The sequence below is a fragment of the Oryctolagus cuniculus genome, chromosome 13 (genome assembly GCF_964237555.1).
Source record: "Oryctolagus cuniculus chromosome 13, mOryCun1.1, whole genome shotgun sequence".
In the NCBI taxonomy this organism is placed as follows: Eukaryota; Metazoa; Chordata; class Mammalia; order Lagomorpha; family Leporidae; genus Oryctolagus; species Oryctolagus cuniculus.
Genome location: NC_091444.1, coordinates 8,442,612 through 8,464,928, shown reverse-complemented (window position 1 = coordinate 8,464,928; position 22,317 = coordinate 8,442,612). Strand labels below are relative to the sequence as shown.

At 39.4% G+C, this 22,317-nt stretch overlaps 1 long non-coding RNA gene across 1 annotated transcript in view; it reads left to right on the top strand.

The window, feature by feature from the left end:
* The first annotated feature begins 758 nt into the window (after positions 1-758).
* The window catches only part of LOC127483414 (uncharacterized), a 133,658-nt gene continuing 112,099 nt past the window's right edge, over positions 759-22,317 (top strand). Inside the window, exons 1-2 of the long non-coding RNA XR_007909584.2 lie at positions 759-961; positions 15,157-15,251. This is a non-coding gene — a long non-coding RNA (uncharacterized lncRNA). The remainder of the gene's footprint in view (positions 962-15,156; positions 15,252-22,317) is intronic.

Genomic DNA, 22,317 nt, shown 5'->3' with positions numbered 1-22,317 from the left:
TTCTTCTGTGTGATGTATGGATTTCTTTAATGAATTTGCTTCTCATTGCTTCTGAGTAATTCTATGATCTTTCTTTTGTATTCCTTTTCAGGCATTTCATCAATCTCTTTGTCTTTTCATTTTACTATTGAAGTGTTGTTGTGTTCCTTTGGGGAAGTTGTCTTGTCTTCCTTTTTTATTGTTTCTTATATTTCTGCATTTATTTTTAGGCATTTGTGTAAATAATTTTTTTCCACTGTTGGGATAACTTTGAACTATGCCTCTGTCTTAGTTGAGTGTCTGCTCCTTCAGTGAATAAATACCCAGAGGCATGTACTAGGTGTGGCCAGGGAGCTCTGGTCAGCACTCAAAGGTGAAGTGAGAATCCAGGGTGGCCCCCAAGTTGGGCATGGTAGATCTCTGTTGTCAGCAAGGTAAGGGTATGGTCACGCTTGTTGGCATGATCACAACCTCAATTCCTCTCTTCCTATGTGATCAACATCCAGGGTTAGCCCACAGTGAGTACAACCCCCACCCATGCTGGTACATCAACCACCCAAAAGACCTGTGATGTCCTCAGTGTCAGCATGGGGCACTGTGCAGTGACCCACCCCAGGCGGTCAGGGAGCTCTGAGCCTCTGACCCCAGGCACAGCGGTTGCTCAGAAAACAACTGACACCCCACACATGCCCTATTGTGCAGTCACAGGGCTCCCACTGTCACAGGTCACAGGGTGCACAGGATTCCATCTCCATCCTGCAAGCCTGCCCCATTCCTAGAGACTGCAGAGTTCTTTCCAGAACCGTCTGCCTGTGGGAGCTCTTTCTTGGCAGTTTTAATCCAAGAGGCTGTGATAGGTTGAGAGGATTGGGGCACCTTACGATCCTAAGTGAGTACCCAGCCTCCTATCAGCCCTCCCAGCCACACTCAAAGGCCGTGGGGAACGTGAGTTTTTCCTCTTGCTGAAGTCCTCCTGTTGCAGGTGAGAGCCCCCTCAGCTCCTCATGGTGTCAAGATGGTGGTGTCTCCTCCCCTCCTGTGCTCTTGTAGAGGGATGGGGAGGAACGTGCTTCACCTCCGCTGCCTTAGTGGGTACCCTGCCCTCGCTGGGGCGCTAGGCCGGACTCAAGACAGTGGGGTCTGCAAGGCTCTCCCTCAGGCAATATCACCCGCGGTGCTGGCTGCCGCAGTCTGCGCTCGCCTCGCTCTGAGAGGCTGGGGTCTCTTCCGGCCTCCATCTGTGGGAGTCGTGGATGGTGTCCACGCCTCCTGCTGTGCCTCTTCACTTTCCACGTTGCTCCACTGCTTTCGTCTTCCTTTTGTAGAACGTTCCCTGCAAACTTCTCCTTAACTCCACCCTGGGAATATACTGCCTCCACTTTTTATTTTTCCTGCTGCCTTCGCCTGGTCGGAATTAGCACATCTTTTCTCTATTCAGCCATCTTGGAATCCTCAATGCACTTTTTTTTTTTTTCATTCTGGGTGACAAAACAGGATATAAGCATAAAGAATTTCTGCTATATACCAAAGTAGGGGGCACCTTGAGGAAGGAATTGTATGTTATTTTTTGTTTATTATTTATTTATGTTTACCTGAAAGGCTGAAATATATAGGAAGGAAAAAAGTGAGTGAGTCAAAGAGAGAGAGAGATTGAGATTGAAATATTTCATCTGCAGGTTCACATCTTTAAATGACCACAAAAGTTGGGGCTTGGCCAGGTCAAAGTCAGAAGTCCAGAACTCAATCTGGGTCTCCCAGGTTGGTGACAAGAACCCACAAATGTAAGCCATCACCTGCTGCCTCTCAGGGAACGGGATGCATCAACATAAAGCTGCAATGAGGTGGCTTCTGGAACTTGAATCCAGCACTCAAATGTGGGATATGGGCTTCCCAAGCAGCAAATTAATATCTAAGCCAAACATCTGCCCACTGTGTGATGATTTTTTGATGGAAGATGAACTAATCATTTGTTCCACGGAGCAATAACACTTCAAGGAACACATGACAGGAAACTGATTTTTAAAAGTTAGATATGTGACAGATAGCTCAGAAATAAACATATGACCCTTCAAGAAGAAATAATCAACAGTATTTCTTGTTAATAATAAAATTTGCATTTCTAAGGCAAAATTTGAATATTAGAAAATTTGCATTTGCCAAAGTAACTTGAAGAATTTTCCAGTGCTTAAGAACTTTTGTAAAGGGCCAGTGCTGTGGCATAGTAGGTTAAGCATTCGCCTGCAGTGCCGGCATCCTATACGGGCAAACGTTTGAGACTCGGCTGCTCCAGTTCTGACCCAGCTGCCTGGTGATGATTTGGGAAAGCAATAGAAGCAGCGCTAGTGCTTGGGCCCCTGCACCACATGGAGACCCAGAAGAAGCCCCTGGCTTTGGAATGACTCGGCTCTGGCCATTGTAGCCATTTGGGGAGTGAACCAGCAGATGGAAGACCTTTCTGTCTGTCTCTGCCTGTTTCTCTCTGTAACTCTCTCTCTCAAGTAAATAAAATATTAAAAAAAAAACTTTTTAATACAATTGAAGCTGATATTCCTGTATGTGAACTTTTTCCATGCTACATGAAGATAATTTTCTGACCTTTGGAAAATCTTTACAATTCAATGAATCAGTGAATCTATTTAAAAAAAAACAGATTTATTTATTTGAAAAGCAAAGTTAGAAAAAGGGAAGGAGTCAGAGATCGCCCATCCATTGGTTCACTCCTCAGATGGCTGCAGCAGCTGGGGCTTGGCCAGGGTGAAGCCAGGGGCCTGGCATTCCATTTGAGTATCACATGGGTGGTGCCAAGCACTTGAGCCATCTCTCTTGCTTTCCCAGATGCATTAGAAAGTAACTGGACCAGGAGCAGAGTAACCTGGACTCGAAGCTTATACATATAGGATACTGGCATCGTAGGTAGCAAGTTGACCAGCTGCAGTCTGTGCTGGACCCAATAAACCCTAAACAGAAGAATGCATGGTGAGATCTTGGAAGGGCAAAGTTCGAGATATACCAATAATTTTAGAGCAGTTAGTTATTCAAGATGTTTTCAGTGCCCACATTATAAATAACTTCTAAGAACTGTTACCTACTGAGTTTTATTTTAGATTTAAAAAATGGCAGTTATCTATAAAAGTTATCAAAGACCCCTTCTTTTTCTAACTACATGAGTGTGGATTCTCTACATATTTCAACCAAAGGTGAATTAGTGAAATGTAGTTGCACATTGAGTCATTTACAAAAATATAAAACATTGCCACTTTTTGGTTGGTGTTATAATAAATGGTAGCTTTCATAAAATATTATTTATGTTAGCATGTAGATTTGTTCTTTTAAAGTGTTTATTAAGTGGGTATTTTCAAACGTCAGTTTTTATATCTAATACTTTAAATGCACAGTAACTTTTGAGAAGATAATAAAATCAAAGCCTAAGACCATAAATGTGTACAAATCACAGCACTAACCCTTGGGAAGCATCAGTAAGCAAAATAAATAGAAATTTTTGCCTCATGGAGATAATTCTGGAATGGTTCTGCCCCAGAAAATTGTTTTATTCTTCTATCTCATACTATTTTGTGATTCTTTTTAGTTCATTTTAAAATGAAGTTGAAGAAAAGGAGAATAATTAGATTGTTATATTCCCTTTACTTAACTTTTATACTTCTTAATTCTTGACATTTTTCATCATACTGAGATTATCTGATTCCCGAACTACTGTGTAAGTTCTCCATGATTATTATCACCATTCTTTTTAATATTATCTTAAAATTGCCCGCTTATTAATTTTATGGCATATTATTTCTTTCTTTGAAAAACACATTTCAAATTTTATTCTTAAACTGAAGAAAATTCAAAATATTATTTTATGGCAATGATGCATATTTAGAGATTTTATTTATGCATAATGCTAATGTTGACAAACTGTCAGAGTAGGTTTCTGGCAAGTAAATTGTAAAAATTAAGTATAATGAGCATTATCATAATCATCATTTATCTGAGATACTGGTAAATTTGCTTGACTATTTCTAAATACATTTGTAAAGGACCATCAATTCCACTACACACCACAGTAAGTATGGAATTTTGGAAATAATTTTTAAACCACACACAATCAGAAAATTCGTGTTTTAACTTGTGGGTTTTTTTGAATTTATGATTTTAATATATTTTTGCAGAGTCCTTGCTTTTATAAGTGCATGTAGTTTTTTTCATTACAATATTATATTTAAACTCTAATTAGGTTACTCAGAAAATAGTTTCCCTTCATTGTTTTTACATTTCATTTGAAGAAAATAGCATCTTTGTTAACAAATAGAGAACCTTGAGTAGTGTCATGTATTTTATTTATTTGAAAGACAGTTACAGAGAGAAGTAGAGGCAGAGAGAGAGGTCTTTCATCTGCTGGCTCCCCAGATGGTTACAACAGCTGGAGCTGTGCCAGTCCGAAGCCAGGAGCTTCTTCCGGGTCTCCCACGTGGGTGCAGGGGCCCAAAGACTTTGGCCATCTTGTGTGCTTTCCCAGCCCATAGCAGAGAGCTGGATTGGAAGAGGAGAAGCCGGGACTAGAACCAGCGCCCATGTGGGATGCCAGCTCCCCAGGCCAGGGCTTTAACCTGCTGCACCACAGTGCTGGGCCCTGTCATGTATTTTAAATGCTGTATTCTGTATTCATGCAGAGGGAATCACCAAAGTTATGGTACTATAAAAAATGTGAGGGTACCATATTATGTCAGAAAGCAAGAGGAAAAGAATTGGGAGTTGAGGGGTTATCATTAATTTTTCTAAAAAGGTGACATTGGAAAGGAAAAGACCCTTTCTTCATGAGAATTGTTTATGCACATGGAATTAAAGTTTGATTCATTCTCTGGGTAAGTGTTTATAGTCAAAGGTATTGACTTTTGAAATACCAAAACTCTTATTTTAGGAGTCAGGCATGAGGGGACCAAGTATCTCTAAATTTTATGATTGAGAAAGATTTGTGTACATGACTGCCAAAGAAAGTATGTTTGTGAAGGAACTTCACAAATGACCAAGGATCAAGCTTGAAAAATAAGAGAACTACATGTGGTTTGGTGCTTTATTTATACTATAGGCAGCTTTTATTTAGAAGAGGATTTATTGGAGCATTAGTTGATAGTACATTAAAGAATTCTTATCCAAAGAATTGTTATATGTAGAGATCTATAGGATAATCAGGTTTTGTTTTTTTTTTTTTTTAAAGATTTATTTGTTTAAAACCAAATGGAAGAACAGGATCTTCCATCTACTGTTTCACTCCCCAAATACTCAAAATAGTCAGGGCTGGGACAACCTGAGACAGGAGCTCTGTTTTATTCTCCCACAAAGGTGGCAGGAACCACAATACTTAGGTCATCATCTGCCGTTTCTCCAGGCAGATTAATACAGAGCTAGATCAGAAATGGAGCAGTGGGGCTCAAACCAATGTTCCAATATGAGATACCACTGTTGTAATAGTGGTTTCACCTGCTGTTCCACATTGCCAGCCCCTAACCAGTATTATATAAAATTGGAGATTGGTCTAAAATTACAATCAGATGATTCTTAGGAAGACATACAAGAAGAATGATAGCTCATGGCAATATTCAGCTTTAAAATGCATTCACCCAGACCCCAAAAACCAGATATTTTTGCACAATGGAAAATGTTAAATTCTTCAAGCAAACAGAAAGTAACCCCAGACCAGAATCCAAAAATATATAAAAGGAATTTACCTGGAAAATGTAAATAAAGTAAAATATATTTTTAGCTTTAAAAATATTTAAAAGATAATTGAACCAGCATTGCATTCCTAGACTAAACCTCATTTTGGCATGGTACAAAATTCTTTCTATATGTTTGAAATTGCATCCTTGAGAATTTTGGCTTCTAGGTTCAAGAAGATAATGTTCTGTAATTTCCTTTATTATATCTCTTTATTTAAGGTCAATATTGATATAGGGCTAACCTCATAAAAATTATACACCACTCATTATGTTTTTGTTTTCATAAAAACTGTCATCACCGGAGTGTTTGTTCTTTAGTATTTGGTAGAATTCACTGGTGAAACCATATGTGCCTGGAGCTTTCTTTATTTTTGAAAGGTTATTTACTATTGATTCAGGTTCTTTAAGAGAAAGAGGTGCACTACGGTTATCTACTTGACATTGATTCTTACAGTGTGTGTCTTTCAAGAAATTGGACTGTTCAATTTGTTGTCAAATTTATAGACATGGAGTAACCATGGCACAGTTTTGTTATCTCTTTAATGTTCATGTAACAAGATGACTCCATTTGATCTCCAATATTATTCATTTGTAACATCGCTCTTCTTGGTTTATATGGATATGGCTTTAAAAATTTTGTTAATCTCATTTGAACAAACTCTTCATTTTTTTTTAAAAAATTTCTCTATTGCTTTATATTTCAGTAATTTTGGGTTTAATTTATTTTCTCTTGCTTTGGGATTAAATGGTTCTTCTTTCCTTAACCCCTAACCCTAACCCCTATATCAACCCTAATATCTACCACAATCCTACCCCAACTCTAACTCTAACCCAGAACCACTTTTAATCCATTTCATAAAATTTCAAGTGTTGAATTTTCATTTTAATTTTTTAAAAATAATTTTGTTTCTCTTAAAAATTATTTTTAATCCATGTTATTTAGGAGAATATTGTTTAGTCTTCAAATATATGGGACTTTTACAGTTATCAACATGTTAATGATTTCTAGTTTCATTCTAGTTGTGTTTGGCGCCCTAACACGATCTATGTTGGCAAACATTTTATCTCACCTTGAGAATAATGTATACTCTATTGTTGAGGTATTCTATAAATGACAAATCGGTTGACTAACAAGAGTTGTTCAGGTGAACTGTGTATTTAATGAGTTCCTTTCTGCTTGATCTTATCAAATATAGCAGTATTATTGAAGTTTCTACTATGGCAGTGAATTTTTTCTGTTTCTTCTTTTGGTTGTAACAGTTTTTGCCTCATTTATTTTCCTTGATCTGAAGTATGCATTGCCTGAAATTAGATAATCAAATTGCTTTAGATTAGTGTTACATGTTATATGTAATTCTGTCTTCATCCTCTCATGTTTGGACTGAGACATTGTATTTAAAGTGGATTTCTTGTATATAGCAAATAGTTGGGTCTTATTTGTTATTTTTTATCAATTTATTTGAGAGGCAAACACATACAAATAGCACTCGAATCTGCATTTGCTTCTCAAATGATTGCAAGAGCTAAAGTCTGGTTGAGGCTAGAGCCAGGAACCAGGAACACAATCCAGGTCTCCCATGTGGCAGAAATCCAATTATTTGAACCATCACCCTTTCTCCTAGGGTTTGCATTGGCAGGAAAGGAAACTGGAGCCAGAAGTCAGGGCTGTGAATCAAATCCAGATACTCCAATGTGTAATATGGATATCATAACCACTAGATTACACTTGCTCCCTAATTTTTTAATTAATTAGTTTATTTTTGAAGAAATACAAATTTTGTAAGTACAACTTCAGGAATATAGTGATTCTTCCCACCATATCTGCCCTCCTACCCACACTCCAACCCCTTCTATCCTCTACCTCCTCTTCCCAGTCCCATTCTCCATTAAGATTCATTTTCAATTAACTTTGTATAAGAAGACCAACTCTATACTAAGTAAGGATTTCAACAATTTGCACACACATGAACACACACAAAAAACTGGGAACTAGTTTTACAGTTAATTTCACAATTAACACTCTTATGTGTTATGTCAGTGACCACCTGAGGCTCTTGATGTGAACTGCCTAGGATATGGAAGCCTTTTGAGTGCACAAACTCCATCAGTATTTAGACAAGGCCATAAACAAAGTGGAAAATTCTCTCCTCCCTTTAGAGAAAAGTACAGCCTTCTTTGATGGCCACTTCTTTCCACTGGTGTCTCACGCACAGAATTGCTTCATGTAGAACATTTTTTGCCACAGTGTCTTGACTTTCCATGCCTGAAATGCTCTCACAGGCTTTTCATCCACACCAGGAAGCCTTAAGGGCTGATTCTGAGGTCAGAGTGTTACATAAAGTGATTGTCATTCTATGAGTCTGCTGTGTGGACTGCTTCCCATGTTGGAACATTTTCTCCTTTTTAATTCTATATATTATCTTGGCCAGGCACTTGATCCTATGTATATGATTACTTTAACACTTAATCCTATCTATATGTTCACTTAAACATTTAAAATGATTACTTTAACACTTAAGATGGCATTTTTAACCAAACAGCTAAATGGGATTTGGGACCCCCTGGCAAGTTTTTAAACTGTACCCTTAAGAATAAGTCTGTAAGAAAGTAGGCTGAATTATACAGCTTATAGTTACAAACTTCCTCTTCCCTCTCTTATGCCTACTCTTATGTTTTATTGAGATCCATCCTCAACTGACTTTATACACATTTGATTAACTGTTATGTAAAGATGTTCAGCAAATGCTATGGAGAAAAAAAAATGAAAAAACAAAAATGATTCTGTTTCTGGACAGTCAACACAAGGGCAGCTCAAGTCATTCTCAAAGTGTTAATTTCACTTCTACAGATTTCGTTTGAGGTACTCTGTTAGTTCTCACAGATCAGGGTGAACATGTGGTATTTTTCCCTTTGAGACTGGCTTATTTCACTAAATATGATGTTTTCCAGATTCATCCTTTATGTTACAAATGACCAGATTTCATTTTTTCTTTTATCACTGTGTAGCATTCCATAGTGTACACATATCCCATAATTTCTTTATCTAGTCATCAGTTGACAGGCATTTAGTTTGATTCTATTAATTATCTATTATGAATTGAGCTGCAATAAACATGGAAGTGCAGATACTGTTTTGTTAACTGATTTCATTTCCCTTGGTTAAATTCCCAGGTTTGGGATGGCTGGGCCATATGGTAGGTCTGTATTCAGATTTCTGAGATATCACCAAACTCTCTTCCATAGTGGCTTTACCAGTTTCCATTCCCACCAACAGTGGGTAAGGGTACCTTTTCCCTCATATCCTTGCCAGTGTTTGTATTTTGATTTCTGTATGAAAACCATTCTAACTGGGGTGAGGTAAAACCACATTGTAGCTTTGATTCTCATTTCCTTGACAGCTAGTGATTTTGAACATTTTTTTCATGTGTCTATTGGCCATTTGGATTTCCTCTTTTGAAAAATGTCTGTTTATTCTTGTTTCTTGAATTTTTGCATCTGGTATTTGGCATTTGTGGAGATACTCATTGGTTTCTTAGTGTTTTTTGCTCTGGGGGGGGGGTATTTTATCTTTGTACTGTGCCTCTGTAGATAAGTGGAGTGTCTGCTTTTAAAAATATCTAGAGGCCTATGGTGGGTGTGGCCAGGGAGCTCTATTTAGGTCTCTAGGGTGAAGTGCATGTCTAAGGTGACACACCCAAGTTTGGCTCCATAAATCTCCTCTTTTTTTTTCTTTTTAATCAGAAGGGAAGTTTATTCTGCTCAGCTGAGCTCCTCTCCTCAATGGAGACCAGTGCCTGATCACTAGCCCAAGTGGGTATAACATTCATCCACTCTGCCTCAAGGACCACACAAATGATTTATGCATTTATGCAGTCCTCCGTGGAAGCTCAGATTGCCCAGCAATGTGCCGCACCAGGTAATTGGGAAGCTCTGAGCGTGTGGAGTCTTCCACAGCCACTGCCCAAAGTCCCAGCCACAGCATGAGCCCTCCCACACAGTCTGTCTGTTTCACAGCCCCGGCACACAAGGCTCCCGCAGTAATGAGCACCCAGCCCCCTGTTAGTTCTTCCCACTGGAGCCAGGAGTCTACTCAGGTGGTTGCTGGGTGTGGACATGAGCTGGTGCAGCTGTTATATGTGTCCAAAATGGTACCCACTCTATCATCTTATTACAGGGCACGGCTATAAGGTTATCAGGGAGAGGGAAACTGGTCCCTCCTTTTCTTTCTCCTTTACTTTGGCAGGTACACTGTCCCCCATGGGGCTCCAAGCCAGGTTCCCTCTAGGCAGCTTTATTGCAGTGGCTTGGGCTGTGGCAGGCTGGTCTCACCTCACTTTTCATTGCTTGTGCGTAGGCTCTTGACTGCTGGAATCTGAGTTGTGGGTGTCCATGCCCTCCACGTAGGTCCACTGTATCCTTCTAATTTTCATAATTTCCTCTTCCTTTTTCTCCCTAGCTCTTCGCTAAGACTGCACTCTCTCCACTTTTTAAAAACTATCTTCTCCTAGAGTAGAGCAGTAAGCTCCCTCCCTACTCCACCATCTTGGAAGCCCACCCCTAAATGTTTTAATTTACTCTAATCTTTTAACTGCCTTATTTACTGTTTTCTAATCTAAAGTGAGTATTGATATTTTGATTAGTATGTAACATGTTTTTCCAATTTTTGTTTGTTGTAAATACACATGACAAATTACTATTTTTATTAAATCTATATATATATAAAGGGAACAGATTTCATGTATTTCATATATACAATTTTAAGAATATAAATATAGTTACATACAGTAGTCTTCAACTTGAAGTGATTCAAACCATAATTTTTTAACTTTATGACATATTTATAAAGATGTACCCTATCCTAAGTCAAGGATCGTCTGTCTTCACATTTTTGTTCAAACTATCTTCCAGATTTTTCATCTTGCAAAACCAAAACTCTCAATCCTTCAAAAGAATCTTTTTAATCTTCCTATGCCCTAGCCTCTGGCAATCACTTCTCTACTTTCTGATTCTCTGAATTTGACTGCTTTAGTTACCTTATATAAACTCAGTCATACAGTATGTATTTTTATTTCACTTGGTACAATGTCCCCAAAATCAATCCACGTTGTTGCATGTGTAAGAATTCTTTCTTTTTAAAGCTAAATAATATCCCAGTGTGTGTGTTTGTATAACCCTTACCTTTCATCTGTAGATGGGCACTTTTTACTTCCATCTCTTAACAATTGAAACAATGTTGTTATGAACAAGGTTGTACAAACACTTTTTCAAGATCCAAGTCAATTCATTCAGACATGTACAGACATATACTTAGAAATGGTATTTCCAATCCATATGGTAAATCTGTTTTTAATTTTCTGAAAACTGCCATGCCATTTCTCCATGTTACATTTCTACCAACATTGTATAAGGATTTCAATTTCTCCACATCCTTGTTGACACTTATTTTTTTTCTTTTTTGATAGTAGCCATCTAATGATCTGAAGTTAAATTTTGTTGTGGCTTTGATTTGCAGTTCCCTAATAATTATTGATGTTCAGCATTTTTTATATGCATTTGTTCATTTGTGTGTTTTCCTTGAGAAATGTCTATTCAAGTCATTTGCTCATTTTGAATTATACTGCAAATGTTTAAATCTGTAACGAGGAAGTGAAATTGATTAGGAAGAAAAATATGTTGAGTAAATTAATATAAGCAATTATAGTAATATAGGAAAGAATTAGAATAACATAAATCAAGACCTTTCAAAGGGGAAATCATGTTAATATACTACAAGGAAACATGAGAAAAGTGAATTTCATTCCAAGACCCATAATGAAAGACATAAAACAGGTAAATATTATGTAAACTATTTTATTCCTATGTCATCTTAGAGAAAAATATGAAAAATTTGAAGATAAAGTAGTGGGCAAATACAAAAATTTTAAGAAGGCAAATTAAAATTTGTACTTTAAGAAAAATAATATTGTACAATAATTAAAATGTTCATTATCAGTTTTTACTGGAAAGATGAGGTTAGTACTGTGAAATCAAACATAGGTAGAAAAGGTGGGAAAATCCCCCACAGAATCTGGTAAGTCACAGGCCTTATGCTTGTGGCATTGGAATTCGCTGTCATGGAGTCTTCTTGACAAAATCATCAGTGGAGGACCGTGAAAAGGCCTTAAGAACTGGTGCCAGCATGATTTATGGATCTACTTAAGCAGATCTCGACTCTAAGACTTCCAGTAACACAGAGTCCAGTGTGAACACATGAAGTATCTGATTTCCACATATGCTGGAAAATTGTTCATGAATCACTCTAGGGCACATATATTTAGTACTCTCATATTTTTCACTTGGGTTAAAATGTAGTGAAGTTTTAATTTTAACAAAGCAATCAGAAAACAGAAATCATAAGATTCTTCCTAGAACCAAGAAAACATGTTCATATTAAAAGTTGGAAATGTGCTATTTTTCAGAAAATTTATTTTCTTTCATAGTTTTATCACACAAATTGACAAGCATGCATTTTTTAAAGGTAGAGAGTTATTTATCCTGTTAAGTTTCCTTCCAGTGGATTCTGTTTTGGTTCTTTTGGGACACCAGGGTCCTATTTGGTAGCCATAAATCCTCAAGTGTTAAATGGCCCGATGGCCAAGGAGTTACTTCCTCTTGAAAAGTGCTGACTGATTTCAGTTGTCAGTGCTTGCTCCACAGGAATTCAGCTAAATGTGGTTGCAATTATAAACTAAGTGGATCTTAAAAGAATAACTCTTCCATGACAAATGTGTGACAAATAACTATCCCCACACCTTTTCCACAGCACATTATGAGCCTACAAATTTCAGCATGATTTCTCTACAGTTCATCCATCAGAGAAAAAAGAGCCAGATTGCACCATTTAATAGCCTTTCCTTACTGGCCTTATTGCTAATGAGGGCATGTGGGATGAGACATTCCAGAAAGAACTGAAGGCTCTTGATCCTTTCAAGTGCTATTTTATTACCTCTTCCTTGAATGATTCTTGAGGTTATTCCTTTTGTTGAAATGTGTGGTTGTTATTCAAGAGATTACAGTTTACGTTCTTTCAGTCACCAGGCAATCCAAGTAAGGAGCCAGTATAAAGCTTTTGGAATCAAAGAACCTTTGTGCCCTAAAGTTTTGCCACTCAGAGTACCCATGATTAGGTTAACGTTCCATTGAGCGGTTTTCTGTTCCCTATTTTCTCAGTTTGACAGTCAGTCTGTCTCAGAGTGAAGCATGATTCCAAGTAAAATGGTAGACTGTGCATTTTGTTTCCCATGTAAAAGTTCTTTTCCAGATGCTGTGATTTGGAAGAAGGGCCTTTAAGAAATCAGGAAAAAGAATATCCAAGTGTCCTTTTTGGACTGTCTTTTCCATCCCCTTATACTTACTGGCCAATAGCAGGTTATATATAAAGGATTTCACTACCAAATGTATTTTTACATTAAAATGCATCTGTTGATAAAGAATATGCCTTGTATTTTAAATTTTGCATATCATGTATTCATCAGGACTATCTTAAATGCTTGATTCCTCAAAGACACAAAATAACATAATGGGTAAGTTACCCACATTCTGTATTTTTTTCTTTTACATAGTAACTATAGTTTAAAATCTTATTTTTATTGGGTGATTTTTCTGTTTGCTAAAAGAATTGTTAATAAGTTATGAAATTAAGATGCTTCTAAAATCACAAAATTCCCATATGTTATAATATATAATATATAATAATCCAATTATAGGATTATTTTTCCTTTCCTTTCTACTCTCAATCAGCAAATACCCACTCTGCCCAAAGGCAACTGTTGCTGTGATTGCCTTCAAATTTCCCTTCTTTGTTGCCATTTTGGTGCTTCCCCCTCCTTATTAATAATTTCTGTTACTACCTCTGTATTGTCTATCTCTTAGCTGGACAACTTAGCCATTTTTAGTATCAGTTGCTATGAAAACTTATAATATGCTGCAATTTGTGATATACTTGAACATTTTTAATTCACATATAATTACATATACAGGAAAAGTGCACAGAATATAAATTTACAGTTCAGTGGATAATCAGAGGGAACTCAGCTGTGTAACCATCATGTAGGTAAACGCATCAGAAGACATCTCTCTTCCTTCTCTCCATTACCACCCTTCATATTCCCCAAAGCTAAACATTTCAGATCACAGTATTTTGCTTTTAAAAACACTGAATAAAGTAATGAAGAGGGTCATATGAATATTGTTGTTTTACATCTTGCATTTTGACTAAATACTTTGAGATTCATATCCCAATATCTTTGTATGTCATAGTAGGCCAGTCATTAGATTAGCCTGTTGAATATGCATTTATAACTATTTATTTATATAGTTTATTACAGCATAAACATCTGGGCTACATTCAGGTTTGTGCTTTTCTGAATAATGCTACCAGAATCCTCTATAGCCTACCTTTGGAAACACTAGCAGATGCTATTCCATGAGACACACACCTAGCAGCTGAGTCGCAATGTTAGGAAAGTTTAGTAAGTGCTCTCAACCATTTTCTAAAACCTCTCACTCTTAGATGAGAGCTTGCAGCTTTTCATTCCCCGCAACATACTGATAACTATAGGTTTGTTTTTTTTTTTTTTTTTTGTAAGTATATTGAGGTATACCAGCATCAGGAAAATATTAGCCGTTTGAGGAGTCAATCTCCTGGTGAAAAATCCACCTGTGTTTTTTCAGGCTGGTTTTCCTGGGCAATGACAAAGGCTTTTCCTGTTAGCCTCACAGAGAGCTGGTGTGCAGCTAATGTATGGCATTCCTGCTGGGCGTGTGGGCACATACTCAGTGGTCAGTCAACCCACCTGCTCTGGCTCTTCATTCCTAGCCTAGCACCTTCAGCTCTAGGTCGGTTGGTCTCTGTCTTTCTTTGTAGACAGACAGATAAATATAAATATCTATATCTAATATCTCTACATCTATCTACCTACCTACCTACCATTTGAAAGTCAGGGAGAAGAGTATCCGCTGGTTCACTCCCCAAAAGCTTATAATGCCAGGGTCTGGACTAGGTCTAAAAGTAGGTACTGGAAACTAAGTCCAGGTCTTTCCTATGGGTGGCAGGGACCCCAACAAGTACTGAACCATCACCTTCTGTCTCTCAGAGTGTGCCTTAGCAGGAAGCTGGAATTGGAAGCAGGGGTGAGACTAGAAGCCTGGGATTCTGATGTGCGATAACTACATCCCAAGTGGTGTCTTACCTGCTGCACCGAAGGCTCATTTCGCCCAGGTGTCTTTACCACAGGCCCAGACACTCCTCTTCTGATGCCTCTGCCCAGCCCTCATTACAGGATAGGCAATTTTCCCCACTTTGACTTCGTGACTCAGTTCTAGGAACTTTCCCACCCCTAGACCTTCCTGTGTCACACCTCCCCAACTCACATCCCTATATCACTGTGCATAAAACTCAAGGAACCTTTTGTTCCAGGTTCACTTCAGTGGGTGATGATCACCAGACCTCCAATGGGTGAAGATGAGCCAGGGAGTTGGTGGTTTCTCTGGATTGGATTCTTTCTTACTTCAGTAAGTGAGAAAGGCTGAACTCTTTACTTACTTTTCTTGTTTGTGAATATCCATTACTCGTTCATGGTTTATTGGTATTTGTTGAGTTCTAATGATGTTAAAGCCAATGTGCTAGGTGCTGAGAAAGTGTAGAGAAGGAAAAGGAGAGAAGAGAAAATTTCAGTGAGGGGAGGGGAAGTTGCCATGCTGTGAAGAACTTTCTCTTTCCTTGGCTTCTTTCAAAGAACTCTCATCAGTTAGCTTTGAAATGGGTGATTTCACTTTGGGAGGCATACTTTGCATGGTAATATCTAAGAGATAGTTACCTTAATTCATATGTATAAAAGTATAATGCCAAGTTAAATCTTATCACTGATACCATTGCTAAGTCATATGGGACTAATTTAATGGGAGGCATAATTCAGAAGCAGCAAGTAAACGTTAATTTGCTTCTATCCTAAGTCAATAATTATTTATGAAAAAGTTCTAAATAGAAAGGTTTTTTTCTTCTTCCTAACAAATAAAAGCATCTTGAAGATAACTTAGGTGAATTATTTTTCAGATGTAAAATCATCATATTTCTCATCAAGCTCCAAATAAGGGTGTTGACAGGTATGAAATCCAAAAGTGATTTGGAATTTGATGCTTCGAAGGTACTTGCATGCTGTGTGCACTGAACTCTAAATTGGGTTGGGCACATCTGTATAGAATCACAGAAAGGAATTAAAGTCTTGATGGTAAACTCATCGTCTTCTATCAATAACCAGAAATATGCCTTCTTTGAGTCTGATATTCTCTGACATTCTCTTGCATGAATGTGTTGAAGTCAGATAAATCTTTAGGTTATTTATTTTGAACTATTGGATTGTAGGGTAGTGCTTCAGGTTTCAATAATGTTTAAACCTTAGTTTCTCTTTCATCAGGATGCTGTTTTTCTAGAAAAATATATGCAAGTGTCGTTCTATGGAATTTTTCTTAGAAGTTGAATGTTAACTGTATTTTTAAACTAATAAGCTGCTACTGAGAAAATTGCAGTATACAATAATTTCCCATTAAAAAAACAAAATTGATTTGGGTAAAATTGAGATTTTAGAAAGGTCTGTTGCTGGAATGGTGGATTTTGATTTGAAAATAGATAAATAAATAAAGGAGCCGTTCATTACCCATGCCAGTGTGTTAGAGCACGATGTGACTACAAAGCATGGGTTTCAGTATGGTAAGATTGGTGAGAACTTTTATCTGGGGGAGGGGAATATCAATGTGTATGAATGTTTCTGAGGTTTGACTGCTGATGATTTTCAATCCCGCATATCCCCTCTTGCCCCATGACTGGGAGAGTTGAGATGGATCCCCAGGACTCTTTGAGCTGGTAGGAAGTGGAAATCATGCAGTTTTACTCAACGCCAGTGATTCTGTATATATGTATTGCCTTATTTCGTAGGCTATGTTTACTTAATTATTGATTGTAGCATTTCCTGGGGAATTTCAGGGAAGGAATTCCTACGAAAAGGAGTGTGAATTCATGAAATTTGTGGAGACAAAATTTTTAAAATTGTGTGCTGCTGACAATTCTGAAAATATTTTTAGAAAGCAAAATGAGTATGTTAATTTGTTTTATGTAGTCATTTCATGATGAATGCATATGTAAAATGTCAGTTTAATATTAAGAATAATAAAAATAAAGATGCTTTCTAAAATACACCTTCTATGGTAGATCATGCCTTAAAACTTGGAACTTAAATTATATTTTATTTCAATGTAACTTTTTAAGCATTATTTAATAAGAGGCCTACATATAAGGATTATAAATAGAAAGAAACAGCAGTTTAGGAACATATCATTAGCAGGGTCTTTACTAGTACTTATGAATGGACAGAAAGTTCATCAGTTCTTCACTAGGAAATGTTTCTTCTCAGGGAACAGATATGCTGGACGTTAAACACTTTTTTTTTTTCTGACACATGCTGGCTATTTGTCCATTTACAGTGTTTCATTCGCAATAGTCTCCTTATCCTCCAATGTGTAACACTTGATGTTTTTAATAAGTAATGTGAACACAGAGTTTCCACAGCGTTTTCTTCTATTTTTTTTTTTTTTGATTCAGAGACTATCTGAGAGACAACATCATTGTGTAATAATTTTGAGTTCTACAACTGCTATTTTGGAGATATGCATGAATCAACTGTAGGATTCTATGAGAAAGTATAATTTACCAGGGTTTGGTTGCTCTGCCGGATGGATTTCCTAGGAAGTGGACTCTGAAACAGGGGTAAGCTTGCAGAAATCTTCTGCATAGAACTTGTGCAACACACTTGTGCAGATAGAATCCAGGGAGGTGTTAGGTTGCAATGAAGTCACAGCAGAGGCCTCAATATTTGGGGGAACATCTGCATCTTGGTCAACCACCAGGGTTATCCAAAATTTGCAAGGCAAGCTGGACCTTAATATTCATCAGAAGTCCCTAGACCTGAGCTGCTTCTGAGAATGGGACACGACATTGAGCTGAAGTGACTTTCTTCAGTTGAGAGGACACTCCAGAGGGTGACCAGCTGTGAGGCAGCAATCACTAATGCTCAAAGCGCCTGGGAAATGAACACTTTAGTCCTGGAGAAGGGAGGGGCTGGATTTTGCTAAGCACTCTAGTATCCACTGCCACTGGCCTCCTGGCCACTTGAATCCACTTGACTTTCATGATGTCTGCCAATGATTCTTAAATAATTTTGTGTGTGTGGGGGGGCTCTTAACGTAAAGGCAGTAGGTCAGAATATGGTCAGTCACTAACCTTGTAGGCAGTCGTGTCATCCTGCTAGTCATCGTTTCTCTTCTTGACTATGTACTTTAGTTTCTCCTCTCCTTGAGCAAGAATCTCTGATCAATGAGGTCACATATTTCTTAGGGGATGGGAGCTGTCTGACCTGGCCCCTCTCATCCCTGAAGAGTCGGATAGCCTGTATGTCAGTTATCAGTTTCAGCCCCAGTCCACTCTTCTGTGGATATCTGTAGTAAACAGATTAATTATTTTAGGTATTTCTGCTCTGAAGGGAGCAGGATATGGAGCTTCCTTGGGGGAGCTCACTGCACGGATTTGTTCTCAGGAGAAAGCACCTCTTTCGCTGTGTCCAGTGCTGGAGGGACTGAGTGTGGCGAGCACGAGGACAGACATCATGGCCTGCCCCAGCTGTGAATTCTGGACACTGTGCCTCTGCAGCCTGGGCTGGGAGATTGCTTTGGGGGCAGTACTCTTGACTCAGAATCTGAAGTCCTTGTGTGATGATCCATGTGCTCTCCTGTCATTCTGCAAGCCTCCGGGTAACCTGCGTGCTCCAAAGGCCTCCTGCGCCCACCAGGATCGGACTCTGACAGCACCCCCATGCCACCACCTGCAGTCTGACCTTCTCCCCCACATGCACTGTAGACAGTGACCTGTTACTTACACAACTCCAGACCAGCCTTCACCAGACCGACCAACCCAAGAGCGACTCTGCTCTCCAGGGAGGCCAAACCATATCTTCTTCACTGTGGTCAGAACCTCTTTCGTGTTTGCTTTTCTCTTGATTGGACTGGAATTGCTAGAAAATTAGGCCACTTCTACTGCCAGACTCCAAACTATGTGAACCTAGCATCACACCATGGTCATGGATGTAGAAAACTCCCTAGTTGATGGTGACCTGACATGAAAAATCTCAACCCTAAGTCATATATTTAAATTAGCCGATATGTTTAATTAAGAGGCCTGCAGCCTTAGGCCTCAAAACTGCATGGAATTTCTGTTGAATGGTTTGCTCAAGAGCCTAGCCTGGCATCTTTCGAGCAGTGAAATGAGTGATATGGTCACCATCAAGTGTGTGGAACAAAGAAGTAGGTACGGCGACTCTTCCTGTTGTGTTCCGCCTGTGTGCAGCGACATGTTACTTTGATTCATCCTTGAGATAAATGAAGAAACTGCTCCAACCATGTGCAGAGAAGGGCGAGGGTTGGAGGGCGTCCAGCGCTAAGATTTCCATCTAGAGTTTGGTTGATTGTGCTGAGTCTTAGGTACTGTCTTTCAGGGACATCCTTGTCAAGGGGAAAAAGCAGCAGTCACTCAGCAAGCTCCACCGTGTGTGCGGTGGCAATTTCATCCTAAAGTGAGCAGACTGCCCCGAGGGCTGTCCAGGCAGATGACCAAGCTGTTTCCCAGGTGGCTGAATGATCCAGGAGAGGAATGACCTTCTCTAGAACCATGGCATCTGTCAAGGAGCTGAGGACAGCGAGGCCAGCCCCTCGTGGTGATGAGCCATGCAAAAGGCTGGCTTTGACTGCATTCTGTCTCAAGGATGCCTGGGAGCCATGCTGAGCACACAGGGTGCTGCCTGCTTGACTCAAGACCTAATCGACAGTTGGGTATGGAGGGTCACGATCTCAGGACCTTGATGTCGTCTTATGCCAGAAGAACATAAGGTACAGGATTCATGAGCACAGCTTTTTTTTTTTTTTTTTTTTTTCCATAAAAAGCTTATGGGCAACTTCTGGGCATAAGATGGGTAACTGGATTCTCTAAGAATCCTGTAAGCAGGCTGTCATGCCTTGAATGTGAAGGAGTCTCTGAGGGGCACTAGTGGCATTGTCTTCTGTTGCTATGTAGAGAGATTCTGCAGTGTTTTGTTTGCATCCAGGGAGAGCTGATGCAAAAAGTGATAAGGAACATGTTTTCTTAAAAAACAAAAAGGCTTAAAAAATGGGAGCGGGTGGTGTTTTAACATTGTGGATGAGGAGAGGGTTGTTAACTGTTTATCCATGCTGTCAGGATGGAGTTGACCATCTGTTTACCAAATGATTTTATGAAATATAATCTGGATATCGGGCCTCGCACAGTGCATAAGGCCCAAGGGCTTATCCCCTCCTTGGTGCTTCTTTGTGAGTGTGCATTTGAATGAGTGCAACAAGTTAGTGTTCTTAGAAGAAGTCATCAGTGTGGTATTGCACCTGTGCTGCTGGAGCGAAGTGGTTGTGGCTCGCATCTCGCCTGCAAAGGCTGTGGGCAGTGACACGCTGGTGAGGTACCCAATAAAAATTGGTGTGTTGTAACCCTGCAGGGTGAAAGCAACCTGAAGCTGAGAGAGACATTCCACAGAACAGCCTCGCCAGCAAAACTCTTGCTGGAATCTGTCAGCAATTTCTATAACATTGGAGGTAGGGTGGAATAGATAGGGTAACTGTGTTAAGATTTCTACCACCAATCATGAAGCATCTTTAAGTGTTTCCAAGTTCAAGAACATGCCATAATGGATTCTCAAGTAAAGAAGAGGCAGTGGGGTATAAATACGTCTCTACATCCTATCATAGAAGGCCTAAATAATCTTTGAAAGCTCTGCTTTAGTGACACTGGGTGTATTACCTAATGTAGGGAAGTATCTTTGGATCTCATTTTGTCATTCTAATTTATAAAGCCAAAAACTTAATTTATCTCATTTTATTTCTCATTGAGCCAGAGTGCTCATATCCACTCTGGGCAGTTAAGAGCCATATGTGATAGGACTATGGGAAGCTCAGACAAGGGGACAGTTCAGGTGAGGCATACCTGTCTGTCCTCTGTTTTATGTGTTGTAATTCTCCGCAGAGTATAGGTTCATTATGAGATGATCATCAGATTATAATTCATTTAAATTTCTGGGGTCCCAGACATGATTGTCATTTCAGCCTCAGCGTTAAGTCCAGTTGGTATGCTGCAGCAGATGCTGTGATAGTAAATTTACAACGTACTTTAGAGGGGGGGAAATCTGTCAGTGTCCTTTTAACAGTTGATTATAAACATTCTTGTAATAAAATGCAGATTTCTCGTTGAGTCACATAGTGGAACTTTGTTTCATATTTCTTTCTTTCCTTTTGCTTTCTCCCCTTTATTTAGAATCTATATCATTTTTTGTATTAAAACTTTCATTTTTACATTGGATAGATTTTAGGTTCGAGGATCACTGTGCCGTGCTTGTATCTATGAATCAGCTTTTCAGCAAGCATCAGCTCTTTACCGAGTTTCCACTCCTCTGTAGAAAAGGTTGCTTTACAGAGTTCCGTGACCCTGTATATGGTTTGGTTTGGACCAGCCTCTTTGCTGGACCCAGAGGTGCCGGGCGTGGTTCTCCTTGTACTGAGAAGAGCGGGGTCTTGGTTGCAGCAGAGGCATAGAAGCAGCTGATGAGATATTTAGGGATCCGTGGCGACAGCTGCTCTTAGAAGCGAGGACCTCAGGAAACCACATAATGGCTGCTTTATTTGCCTCTGTTCTTGTTCGCATTCTTCTGTCTCTCCCTCCCTCTCTTCATTACCTGCGTAATGACTTCTTGTTCATAAGTGAATAAGTGAACAATTGATGGTTCTGCGTGTCCCACAGGCGGTCTTTCCCTTCAGTGCTGTATGGATCTGGGATCAATGCCTGCTTGAGATGTACAACCAACTGATCACAGTCTTTCCCCCTGAGCATGACATGAGTCACAATTTCATCTTTAAGACACATACATAGCGGCCAGTGCCGCGGCTCACTAGGCTAATCCTCTGCCTGCAGTGCTGGCACACCGGGTTCTAGTCCCGGTCGGGGCGCCGGATTCTGTCCCAGTTGCCCCTCTTCCAGGGCAGCTCTCTGCTGTGGCCAGGAGTGCAGTGCAGGATGGCCCAAGTGCTTGGGCCCTGCACCCCACGGGAGACCAGGAGGAAGCACCTGGCTCCTGCCTTCAGATCAAGCAGCCATTGGAGGGTGAACCAACGGCAAAAGAAGACCTTTCTCTCTGTCTCTCTCACTGTCCACTCTGCCTGTCAAAAAAAAAAAAAAAGACACATACATAGGTGTACGCTGAGACAAATGACCTCTGACTACTTTAAGGAGGGCTGTGATCCCATCCTCCCCTCCATAAAGGACAAATGTAGATATTTGTGACTTAGATCAGCTAACGCTTTACGAGAGGCTTTTACCTGGGCATCCTGCTCATAGCGCCAGTCATTGTGATAGCCTTGGAGAGTTGGCCAGCCCAACACATGCTTTGGTTGAGAAGTTGAGAGTGGTGATACCACATACATAGTGTCGCTCCCCCTCTTCGTGGGGGAACGACACAGG